At 44.1% G+C, this 10,599-nt stretch overlaps 1 pseudogene; it reads right to left on the bottom strand.

Annotated features, from left to right (window-relative positions):
• Positions 1–2,313: 2,313 nt before the first annotated feature.
• LOC118650420 lies at positions 2,314–10,475 on the bottom strand (annotated as a pseudogene).
• Positions 10,476–10,599: the final 124 nt, after the last annotated feature.

The raw sequence follows: 10,599 nt of genomic DNA, 5'->3' as shown, positions 1-10,599 counted from the left end.
AGTGATCGAACTAGCAACCTACATGGGTGACCTGACAGGAATCGAACCCACAACCCTCCAAGCAACTGAGCCACCTGGCCAGTAGGATAGTTTTATTTATTTAAAAATTCATTCTGAATAAAAACAGGGTGACGGCTATGAAAACTCAGTGTAAATACAAACCCTGTGCTTGCCTTCCCAATCACATTGCCAGCCGGAAGTCATTCTGAAGTGGCCACTGGACATATGACCCATGATGCAAAGTCCTTTTGCTGAGAGACCAGTAAGCCTAGAGTGCCCCAGTGTCCCCACCCCCGGGAGAACAGGGATTTCAAGATCTTAAAGTAATTTGTGTGAATGTTTAGTCTGCGCTGGTTCCCACAGCACAGACTGTGCTGGTAGTAAGGCAGGTACAGAGCATGCGCTTTGAGTTGTTTTTCAGCTCCATGCACCTGGCTATGGAGGAGTCCAGGCCTTGGGACTAGAAGCTGTTCAGTCCCTTTTCACCACCATTTCTCTTCCTGCAAATAAAATAAATGCTGCCCTTCTGCAAAGTCATATTTCATACAGCACCTATGCTGTTTGTCTCGAGCTCACTTAAAAGGAAGAGTGGTTTTTATATGAAGAGGAAAACTAAAGCCCAAAGTCACCAGACCAAAGGAGGGCTAAGAAAGAGAGCTACCTTCAGAGCTTCTAGCCGTTCCCAGCCACTGGGCCCATGGGTATGCAGAGCTTATGGTGCAGTGAGTCCCTCTCAGCCCCGCTGCAGTCTTTGAGCTGCCCCAGACCTGAAGGGGGCCACTGAATTTCAACTTTGCTCAGGGAGGGCCATGGTGCAGGGGAAACACTGTCCAGCCTTCCAGGGAACTTCCAGAGCTGCGAACTGGGGGTTGCATGCTTTGGTCAATTAGGTGTACTTCCCAGATGGTTGTGCTCCCTTTTGCCCTTATTCACAGGACTATTTGCCTAAATGTTTCATTCTGCTTTACTCTTTATTCCAAGGAGGAAAGTGTTGGTAATGGAGAGGGCAGACCAAGGGCAGAGAACTGCTCATTTGTCTGCATCACGGAAAATATAGGATGTGCAGGCAACATCCTTTTAACTGGCTTAATCCTTTCAGCGAGACTCATTTCAATGAGCTCTATTGTGTTCAGTTCTTATTGGAACATGATAAAAATAGAACACTTAGAGGACTATGTCTATAGAACCAGAGTGAAATGGAGAGTTGAGGTAATTGTCCAGATAATCCAAGCAAAACAAAACGGAACAAAATAAAACCAACCATTGTTGGGGAAAAAGGCAGCGCTGGGAGCCTGAACCATCCAGTTTGGTTCTCTACATTGTTCAAATTCACCAGCTCTGCATCTGTATTTACTTTTTTCTACGTAGACTGAGCCTAAGTTATGTTGAAGAGTTTTTACCCCGATATTATCTCAAGTACTAACTACCTCAAAAAATGCCTTTGCTTTAAAGTATCCTTCTCAGTGCTATTTCCCGGTGAGGGGGAGGGTAACAATAGATTTACACATGTTGTTATATAAGACAACAGTATAAAGAGTAGATGGCTCTGGAGTTTGGCAGGTTTCTTTTTCATTTGTTTTTGTGAATTCCCCTTAGCTGGTTGCTAAGGCAGGAGATGGTTTATCTACACACGAACATGTTTTAAACCTGTTGCTTTATGCTTGGCTAAGTGCCTGTCATGTGTGTTGGCTGCTAGCACAACAGCTTGGCTCATTTGGAAAATCAAGGAACCCAATTTCCTCTGAGATAGTAGCTGGTAATATTCCACTGGATGAGAGTGAGACACTACCCGGCTTGCTGATGTCGTCTTGGCCAGAGTTCTCCTTAAACTGGCTTCCCATGTTGGGACCGTGACTTGCCTCTCACATTACACTCCCTGACCCTGTTGTTTTAAAGGCACTGCTTCTCACACCATTCTTCTCAGACAGACTCAAACCTTTCCATTCTTTCATTTGATTTTTTTTCCTTTTGCCTCTTTCCCAGTGTAACCAATCACCAAGTCCTGTGGATACGTCTTCCCCCAAAGCTTCTCTGATTCTAAGCTTTTATTTATTACCAGTGCCTGAATTTGGGTTCTTATTTTCTTACTCCCCCAAAATCCCCTGCTTTTTTTTTCAGTTTCATCCATTTCTAATTTGTCCTAAGTAAGTGCCTGAGCAACCTTCCTTGAAGCTCTGCTGAATTGAATTGTATTTCCTTGTACAAACGTCTTCCATAGCTCCTTGCCTGAAAAAAGATTTTTTTTTTTTGACAGACAACTGTTTAGTTTTTATTTAATAATCTTAAACTTAACTCTGCAATCCAGCTGGACTGGGAAGGGTAAGGAAATTATGGAACCCAATGAACAGTGTGAGAGCACAAAGATTATAGAACATTCCAAGCAGATGGGGGTGAAGGGGTGCTCTCCTGAGCTACAGAAGGAATGGTCTGGTGGTTATAATAAAACACAAGCCAAATTTGTTAGAGTTGTCCACAGTCGGCAATGGTGATCTTCTTGCTGGTCTTGCCATCCCTGGACCCAAAGCGCTCCATGGCTGTCACAATATCCATGCCTTCCTTCACCTAGCGAAGACCACATGCTTGCCATCCAACCACTCAGGCTTGGCAGTGCAGATGAAAAACTGGGAGCCGTTTGTGTTCGGTCCAGCAGTTGCCATGGACAAGATGCCAGGACCTATATGTTTCAGGACGAAGTTCTCATCCTCAAATTTCTCCTCATAGATGGCCTTGCTGCCTGTGCAAGGCACATAATGGCGTGTGAAGGCACATAAATCCCAGAATAATTCTGTGAAAGCAGAAACCTTTATAACCAAATCCTCTCTTCCCAATGCTCAGAGCACGGAAGTTTTCTGCTGTTTTTGAAACTTTGTCTGCAAACAGCTCAAAGCTGTAGAAGGCGCTGTCGAAGAACACGGTGGGGTTCACCACAGCTGGTCACGGGCAGCTCTGGGCCATGGTGTCTGCAAAGGACTGCAAAAACAGACTTTGTTTAAATATCTCACCAAGGCATTGAAAGATTGTCATTTTGGTTCTAATGACTTCCCAGCCTTGTGTGAACTCATCTCCAGCCAGTCCTTCTACATGAAATGCCCTTCCTTGCTCTTGCTTACCCATTAAAATCCCAACCATCTCCCAAGGCTATATTGGGCATCCCAATTCTTCCAGGAAGACTTTTCTGACCACCTTGGAAAGAAGTAACTGTCTTTGAAATGGAGTCACGGAACCTTAGAGTTTGAAAACATTTTGTAGGATTTTGAATCAAATTTTCTATCCTCAAAACCCTTTGATATTTGTTTGAACATATCCAAGCTTGGGAGCACACATGGCAGCTCACTGCATTTTTGGACAGCTATTATTGATAAGAATGTATTCCTTTCTTTTGAAAAAACTCTCTCTCTCTCTCTCTCTCCTCTCTAGCTTTCTTCCTCCCTGTACCTTACTTGTCTTTGATCTGTCCTCAGAAGCGATACAGAAGAAAGATCTTCCTTCTATATCAAAGACACTTAAATATTTGATGAATGCTATCATAGCTATCTTGACTAATCCAAACACAACCCCATTTCTGTAGTTATTTCTTATATTAAAACTAGGGGCCTGGTGCATGAAGATTCGTGCACAGGGGTGGGGGTGGGGGGATGGGGGGGCCCCTTAGCCCGACCTGCACCCTCTCCAATCTGAGAGCCCTCAGGGGATCCCTCTCCAATCCGGGAGTTTCTGTCTGTCTTTCCAATCATATAAGCGAATTGTCTGAGACCCCCAACCCAGTTTGGTTTGTTGCTCACAGAATAATAGAGGCATTTTTTTTTTTCTTTGCTTCATTGGTGGAGATTTCCTGGAAGTTTTAGGCTATCTTCCCTTTAATTTTCCTAGACACTCTGATTTTACTTATGTCTCTCACCTTTGCTTTCCCTCCATCCCCCACCACAACAGTAACTTGCTCCAGGCTCACTTTGCTCTAGTGTTTAGGAGATACATCTGCCACCAGAACTATGATTCCAAGCATTCCTGGTGCTCCCCGTGCTCTGGGCTTCCGCTTCCGGTCCTGGGGCTGCCATCAGAACTACTATTCCCAGAATTCCTGGTGCTCCCTGTGCTGGGAGCGACCGAGGGAGCCACGGCCCCCCAAGCCTCCAGCTCTCCTGCTCTGCTCTCTGCCTTGTGACCAAGGGAGCCACGTCCCCCCAAGGGAGCGACTGAGGGAGCAACCAAGGGAGCCACATCCCCCCAAGCCGCCAGCTCTCCCGCTTCTGCTCTCCACCTGGCACCTGTGTATGCAAATTAACCTGCCATCTTTGTTGGGTTAATTTGCATATTCACTCCTGATTGGCTAGTTAGCGTAACAAAGGGACAGTCAATTTATATGTTTCTCTTTTATTATATAGGATGGTTTCTAAATAATTCTCCATCTTGATTGTTTTATCTCCAGGTGTTAATAATTTTAAAATGTACATTCCAGGAAAAACACAACTTTCTCGATCCATAGTATTCATTCTAGAGAACTTGATCTATCTGTATCATTCATTTGGCTCATTATGCGCTGTAGTATTTACAGGTTATTTTATTTCACTTTGGCCACGGCGGAGGAAGAGGCTATTTCCTGTGCCTTTGCATTTTTGCTTGTAAACTAGATGATCAGCCCTGGAGAGCAGCAGCTTGGCCCTGGAAATGTCTACATCCTTCAAAAAAGGCCCTGCAAGTAGTAGGCATCCAATAACTTGATTTTGGAAAACTAACTCCAGGTGATGAACATTGCTAAATCCAGTTTCACATCTTGTATTATTTGATCTCTTGGCAGCATTGCCACTGTTGATAAACTTCCACTGGAAAGTCTTTTTTTTTAAAAAAAATTGATTTTTATTGTTGACACTATTACAGATGTCCCTTATTTCCCTCCCCCCCCCCCCCCCTCGCTTGCTCACTTCCACACAGCCCCTGCTCCCCCTCCCTCACCTGGCTTTCACCACGCTGTTATCTGTCCATGGGCTGTGCATATATGTCCTTTGGCTAATCTCTTCACCTTCTTTCATCTAGTACTCCCCACCCCACTTCCTTCTGACATTTGTCAGTTTGTTCCATGTATCCATGCCTCTGGTTCTATTTTGTTCATCAGCTTATTTAGATCCCAAATATAATTGAGATCATATGGTATTTGTTTCTCTGACTAGCGTATTTCACTTAGCATAATAACCTCTCGGTCCATCCATGCTGTCACAAAGGATAAGAGATCCTTCTTTCTTAGAGTTGCATTGTATTGCATTGTGTAAATGTACCACAGCCTTTTTATCCACTCATCTATTGATAAGGAATGGGTAAAAGAGTTTTTCCTGGAAACTCTTCCTTTGGTTCCCATGACAATCCTCTCTGCAGGCTTTTTACCTAATCCTCTTCACTTTTCAGTATTCTTCTATAATTCATCTGACTCTTTTGTGGGTAATTTCTACCTTTTTATCATTAGAAATAATGTTGTGATCTACAGTGTTGCAGGAGCATGTTACTCCCCCTGCCTGTCCAGCATTCTTCTTCTAGTTACTAGAATCTAGTAGCCGTCTGATGCTCTCGGGCGCCACATTCTTGCACTCTTAGCCCAGGCACTCAGAAGAAGGCGCAGGAGCTGGGCACATGGCCTAGGTCTAACCACAGGATTCCGCTGCCTGCAGTGATTGGCTCAGCGACAGGCTTGTGATTCAAAAGAGCCAACTAGGTGCAGTGATTCCCTGGCTGAGACTTCTGAGAGACTCACACCCTTCCCTCAGAGGAGTTACAAATGAGACGTCAGGAAAGTGATACTGCTTAGACCATCTTGCCACCATAGGGCGTCTCAGAATTGCACTCAAGAGGAAAGCAAAGTGGAGCAAAAAAATAGAAACAACAGAAAACAACAAAAGCAAACAAAACTTGACTTTTAACAAAGTTCTTTGAACTCTGACATTATCCTGTTATGCATCTTGATGCTTCATTTATTGAACCAATAAATCCTTATTTTTAAGTCTGTTTGCATTGAGGGCTTGGTCTCTCAATGAGAAAGCCCTGTTGTAACCTCTTTGTTCACATATTATTGATTTCCCGCAAATTATGTCCTTTGGGTAATAAGAACTAAGATGTATGGAGTGCTCACCTAGTGTTAGGTTTCATGTCAAAGATTTTATTTTTTTTATTTATTTTATTTTTTTAATTAAATCTTTATTGTTCAGATTATTACATTTGTTCCTCTTTTTTCCCCCCCATAACTCCCCTCCTCCCAGTTCCCGCCCCACCCACTGTCCTCATCCATAGGTGCACGATTTTTGTCCAGTCTCTTCCCGCATCTCCCACACCCCTTTCCCCCCCAAGAATAGTCAGTCCGTTCCCTTTCTATGTCCCTGATTCTATTATGATCACCAGATTATTTATTCACTTGATTCTTAGATTCACTTGTTGATAGATGCATATTTGTTGTTCATAATTTGTATCTTTACCTTTTTCTTCTTCTTCCTCTTCTTAAATGATACCTTTCAGCATTTCTTATAATACTGGTTTGGTGGTGACGAACTCCTTTAGCTTTTCCTTATCTGTGAAGCTCTTTATCTGACCTTCAGTTCTGAATGATAGCTTTGCTGGATAAAGTAATCTTGGTTGTAGGTTCTTGGTATTCATCACTTTGAATATTTCTTGCCACTCCCTCCTGGCCTGCAAAGTTTCTGTTGAGAAATCAGCTGACAGTTGTATGGGTATTCCCTTGTAGGTAACTGGGTTTCTTTCTCTTGCTGCTTTTAGGATTCTCTCTTTGTCTTTTGCTCTTGGCATTTTAATTATGATGTGTCTTGGTGTGGTCCTCTTTGGATTCCTTTTGTTTGGGGTTCTCTGCGCTTCCTGGACTTGTAAGTCTATTTCTTTCACCAGATGGGGGAAGTTTTCTGTCATTATTTCTTCAAAAAGGTTTTCAATATCTTGCTCTCTCTCATCTTCTGGCACGCCTATAATTCGGATGTTGGTACGTTTGAAGCTGTCCCAGAGGCTCCTTACACTATCTTCGTATTTTCGGATTCTTTTTTCATTTTGCTTTTCCAGTTGGGTGTTTTTTGCTTCTTCGCGTTTCGAATCTTTGACTTGATTCTTGCGCTCCTCTGGTCTGCTGTTGGGAGTCTGTATAATATTCTTTATTTCAGTCAGTGTATGCTTAATTTCTAGTTGGTTCTTTATCACAACATCGAGGGTCTCATTAGATTTCTTGAGGATCTCACTACATTTATCGGCGGTCTCACCAGTCTTTTCGAGGGCCTTACTAAGTTTATTGGCAGCTTCTAGACAGTTCTTGAGAGATCTTAAAAGTGTGGTTTTGAGCTCTATATCTTCCATTTCTGACATTTGCGTCCTGTTTCTTTGTCTCCACATTTTTGTATCTTTTCTTGGTGCACCCCCTAGTGGTCTTTGTGTGCAGTCTTGTTGTAGTTAAGCCTTGATTGTCGGCAATACTGGGGGTGATTTGACCTCTAGGCTAACTGGCTATGAGAGTCAGCTGTGTCTGCAGTGGGAAAGCTTCTGTGCTGGATCTCTAGGGCGGTGCTAATCTAGTGTTTGCCTGAGGCTATCTGGCAAATGGCTCTGTGCAGGGCTTGGGCGGGGCGGGTCCCTGGGGATCTACAGGGCGGGCCGGAGTGAGCAGTTATGGCTGCTCTCAGTTCCGTCCCTAGGGGCTCTGCCTCTAAGAGTCCCAGCAACCGCTGCAAACCTCGGAGAGAAAGCTGCCTTTGAGTTCCAACCGAAGCCAGACAGTCCCGCTTCTCCCGTTTGAGTCTGGGTCCCCAGAGACTCGCCGGGATCTGGAGCTCAGAGTCTGAAACTCCCTCCCGATTGAAAACAACAACCGCGCCCTCCGCCGCCAGCCTGCTCCGCGCGTGCACTCCGCACCTGAGTATTTCACTTCAGCACTGCGCCTCCTCTGAGTCTGTGTATGATATTCTCTTTCCTCCTAGTTGTAGAATTTCCACTCAGCCAGCCTTCCTGTGGTTCTGGATGATGTCCGTTCTGTCCTTTAGTTATATCTCTGAAGTGGTTGTTCGAGGCAGCAATCTCCGGCGTTAACCTATGCCGCCATCTTGGTTTCTCCAAGGTTTCATGTCAAAGATTTTACATTCATTATAGCATTTGGTCCTTCCAATAACCATTGTCCATAGCTATCATTATAATCCTCATTTTACACAAAAGGAAATTGAGGCCCAGAGAAATGACAAGTACAGCGTCATGGGCCAGCAAGTGGCAGAGCCAGAGCTGCGTCGCAACCTGCCTTTTTGTTACTCCTAATTTCCTTTATTTATTCCTGAAGGACAAAATGACTTTGTGAAATCAGATGACCCAAGCACATAAGGTTTCTTTAAAGAACAGTATAGTTAAAAGTTTTGGTCTTGGATCAGGATGCGAGAAAATAAAAGGCTGGAGTTTAGATGGAGCGAAAAAAGAAAAACATGCTGAGAAAAGTCCCAGGGATTGGACTGAGGCATGTGCGTGCGTGCTTGCGCAATGGGTGAACTTTAGGATTCCTTCCAACCGCAGAATCTAGGATCCTAAAAAGGTCAAGTCTACCCAGAGTCGAAAGCTCAAGTGAAAACGTGAGTGATGAGATTGGATCAGATTTTGAGTTCTACTTTAAAAAGTCTCCTTGTGATTTTAATTGGAAGTGGAGAGCTCTTAATTCCTTCAGAAGGTGTGGTAGACTGCTGCTTGGCCCCAGTGAACTATACCTCCACTCTGATCTAAACTTTGCTATTTAACCAGCTTTGGCCAATTTAACATTAGCACATATAATGCAAGTGGAAGCTCGATAAGCATTTGGGCATTTGGGCTTATTCTCTTGGAAGCCTCTTTTTTTCTTTCTTAAAAAAATATCTTTATTGCCGAAACCGGTTTGGCTCAGTGGATAGAGCGTCGGCCTGCGGACTAAAAGGTCCCGGGTTCGATTCCGGTCAAGGGCATGTGCCTGGGTTGCGGGCACATCCCCAGTAGGAGATGTGCAGGAGGCAGCTAATCGATGTTTCTCTCTCATCGATATTTCTGACTCTCTATCTCTCTCCCTTCCTCTCTGTAAAAAATCAATAAAATATATTTAAAAAAATTATCTTTATTGTTGAAAGTAATTACATACATCCCCTTTTATCCCCCATTAACTCCCTCCAGCCCACTCCCCACTCGCACAGCCCCCCCGCCCCCGCCCCACCCTCAGTCCCAGGCTTTCACCATCTAATTGTCCATGGGTTATTATATATATATATATATATATATATATATATATATATATATATATATATGGTCTTTGGTTGATTACATCCCTCCCACCCACCCTTCCTGCATCTTTCCTCCGAGATTCCCCATGGAAGCCTCTTTCTTGGAACCCAGCTGCCAACAGTGAAGCCTAAGCAGCCACAGAGAAAGGCCCATGGAGGAGAAATGAGGTCACCTGGCTGACAGCCCCAGCTGTGCTCCCTGATGGCATCCACTATCCCTTGACAGACACGTGCAACGAGGCCATATGGGATGCTCCAGCCATTCTAGTGTCCTGGTCATCACATCTGAAGCAGAAAAGTCACCTAGTCCACTCTTAGATCATGAGAAAGAATAAATGGTTATTTTAAGCCACTAAATTTGGGGTGGTTTGTGATGCAATAATAGATCGCTGAAAGGGTGGAAAGTGGTCTTCCTGCTCCTCCCCCTCCCTTCCCTCCTTCTGGCTCTGTGGTCCATGGATGATGCAAAGACAGAAGGAAGCCTCATGTCCTCTATCCTGAAGGACCATGATGATTTTTGCACCTGTGGCACGACCCTGCAAAAGCTTCAGACTTTTGTTTCTAGCTGGTTATCAATATTTCCAAAGCAGAATGCCTTTACTTTTACTTCAAAACCTCCTTCTTCCCCCTTCCCCCATTTTGGTTATTGATATTGCCATGCACCCAGTTGGCCAAGTTAGAAATATCAGATTCATTCCAGCTGTGGGCAAACTACGGCCAGCGGGCCGGATCCGGCCCGTTTGAAATGAATAAAACTAAAAAAAAAAAAAAAAAAAGACCGTACCCTTTTATGTAATGATGTTTACTTTGAATTTATATTAGTTCACACGAACACTCCATCCATGCTTTTGTTCCGGCCCTCCGGTCCAGTTTAAAAACCCATGTGGCCCTCGAGTCAAAAAGTTTGCCCACCCCTGATTTAGACTCTCCCTTCATTCTCATTCCCCATGTGCATTTACCATAATGTTGCTACCAGCCTGGCAATGGCTGCATTGGAAAGGGGATGGTCTAAAGGTCAGGAGGTCTACTCCAACAACTCTATTAGAGACTGCTAGGCAGCTGCAACATGGACCTGTTTTAGAAAAGAGACAGTAAGTAGCTAGGCCTCTAGCCAAGTTGGAAAAAAATCTCTCTTCTGGTAGTTTTACCTCTATAGCGAATGGGTATAGGTTTCTGTCCCCTGTTCCCACCTCCAGTCTTAGCTGGATGAAGATCCATTACAGTCAGGCCAGGGTAAGGAAGGAGGCTGCATCCCTTTACATAGGAGAAGACTTATTCAGGCATCCTTCTTTGTGCAAAACCTGAAACAATTGCACACATTTTCCAAAAACTGTTTTAAAAA

This window comes from Myotis myotis, unplaced genomic scaffold (genome assembly GCF_014108235.1).
Source record: "Myotis myotis isolate mMyoMyo1 unplaced genomic scaffold, mMyoMyo1.p scaffold_m19_p_3, whole genome shotgun sequence".
NCBI classification, from domain to species: domain Eukaryota; kingdom Metazoa; phylum Chordata; class Mammalia; order Chiroptera; family Vespertilionidae; genus Myotis; species Myotis myotis.
This window is presented reverse-complemented; position numbering and strand designations above follow the sequence as displayed.